The 2164-nt window shown below is 45.6% G+C and overlaps 1 protein-coding gene across 1 annotated transcript in view; it reads right to left on the reverse strand.

Annotated features, from left to right (window-relative positions):
• Positions 1–2080: 2080 nt before the first annotated feature.
• Positions 2081–2164, reverse strand: part of LOC5501376 (galactosylgalactosylxylosylprotein 3-beta-glucuronosyltransferase 3) — a 7326-nt gene continuing 7242 nt past the window's right edge. Inside the window, exon 5 of the mRNA XM_048734277.1 lies at positions 2081–2164. This exon is cut by the window's right edge and continues 119 nt beyond it. The gene's annotated coding sequence lies outside the window, so the exon portion shown is untranslated.

The following is a 2164-nucleotide window of genomic DNA, read 5'->3' on the forward strand; positions in this document are numbered from 1 at the left end:
ATCCGGCATCGCTGCAGGGGCGCTTTCCAGCGCCGGGCTGGGAGTCTCTTTGAGTGGGATAGGGGTTCTGATCGGCGCTCCGCTGGCAGGGGTCGCTGGGCTGGTCGGTGTCGTGGGCGCGGGCGCGGGGGTGGCCTCTAGGGGGTCTAACGAGCAAGGTGGCTAAACACGAAGACACGGTGGTTTTAGCGAAGAGTAAGAAAAACTCGATCAGCGAGCTGGTCTCTAAGGCTCTGCAAGACGGGCGTATCTCAGACGAAGAGTTTCGGCTAATACTTCGGGAAGAAAAATACGCGAGGAGTTCGGGAGCGAGGTGTTCGAGTAAAGCTCAGGTTTGAACGCCACGCCAGCGGCTTCGAATTTACGGCCGAAAAACGGTCATTCCGCGCTCCGTAGGTCGGCGGCCCTCCTCGTTTTCGCGGCCCTCCCCGACGCCATCGCTATTGCCCCAAAGAGTCGTGTACGCGAAACGCGCCCGGCCTACACCCTAATTATTCATGCACGCGAAACGCGCCCGGCCTACAGCCCTAATTAATTATTCATGCACGCGAAACGCCCACCGGCCTGCAGCCTTAATTAATTATTTATGTACGCGAAATCGATTTGGCCTACATGAAAAGCCCATGTACGTTTTGGCCTACATTAGCTTTTGCCGATTGTTTATGTACGTGAAATCGATTTAGCCTACATTAGCTTTTGCCGATTGTTTATGTACGTGAAGCATTACCTGCCTGATATATAGAGACGGGGCTGGGAGGCCCGGAGGGGCGATCCGCGCCTCCCAGGCCGTTTCACTGAAACCCCCCGGTCCCCCCCGCGATGTTTCTGTTTTCTTTGTGGAGACTACGCAAGCCATCCACAAAGAAAACAGAAACATCGCGACGAAAGTGGATATAACTACACGCTGCATTACGAACCAAACACCACAAACAAACGCAAGAACCGCCAGCTCAACAACATCATCTGGTACAACCCCCTTTTAGCAAGAACACAAGCACCAACATCGGCCACAGATTCCTCTCACTCATAGACAAGCACTTCCCTAAAGACCACAAACTCAGAAAAATCTTCGACCGGAACACAATCAAAATCAGTTATAGCTGCATGAGCAACACCAAGCAGATAATTGACAGCCACAAAAAACGCATAATCGCCTCATCAATAACAACCGAAGACTCCCCTACCTCCCATAATAATAATAATAATAATAACAAAACATGCAACTGCAGACAAAAGAACGCGTGCCCCCTTGACGGAAACTGCCAATCTACCAAGCTACTGTAACAAGAAAGGACACCACCACCACCACCTCCAAAACCTACGTAGGACTAACCGAGAACGAATTCAAGACAAGATATAGAAACCATACCGCCTCATTCCGACACGCTAAACACAGAAACTCGACCGAACTAAGCAAGTACTTATGGAGCCTTAAAGACAACGACATAGAACACATTATTTCATGGAAAATCCTGTCATCTCACTCCGCCTACAACAGCTCTAGCAAAAGATGTAATCTCTGCCTCAAAGAAAAACTTATCATTATCCGCCAACCCAAGCTATCAACTTTAAACAAGCGTAACGAGCTAGTGTCTTCGTGCCGCCACAGGAACAAAGCCTTGTTATGCAACAGCTGAACTATTCAATTTCATCATAACAGCCATTCAAATTTCGCGCTCTATTTTTATGTTAATTTTATACATAGATAGTATATAAGTGATGGTAGTAATATATTCTTAATAAATCTCCTGATGAGTGGGCAACCACGAAACAGGCTTGTAGAGATGAAACGGTAGTTCGCGTGTTTTTTTCCTACAAACCAAGATATATTTATATATATTTATATAAAAATGCATGAGAACAAATTGTGGACACAGGCGGCGACCAGAAACGAATTATTTTTTATGTGGCCCCATCACTAGCCTGCGTGCATCATGATTCAAAATTCTTGTTGTAAAACAATATATTACAGAATGCAATAAGAATTTTGAATCCTGATGCAGGTTGTATCGTGCTGTCCTTGAATGTAGAAGTAATTATTGTTTTTGACCAATAAAGTTGAAGAAAGCTAAAGCCCCACTCAGATGATCAATGTTTAATTTACAATTTTTAGTTAATTACTAAAAAACTCGTTATATAAGCATTCTATCGGCTAAAACAATAG

This window comes from Nematostella vectensis, chromosome 11 (genome assembly GCF_932526225.1).
Source record: "Nematostella vectensis chromosome 11, jaNemVect1.1, whole genome shotgun sequence".
Classification (NCBI taxonomy): Eukaryota; Metazoa; Cnidaria; class Anthozoa; order Actiniaria; family Edwardsiidae; genus Nematostella; species Nematostella vectensis.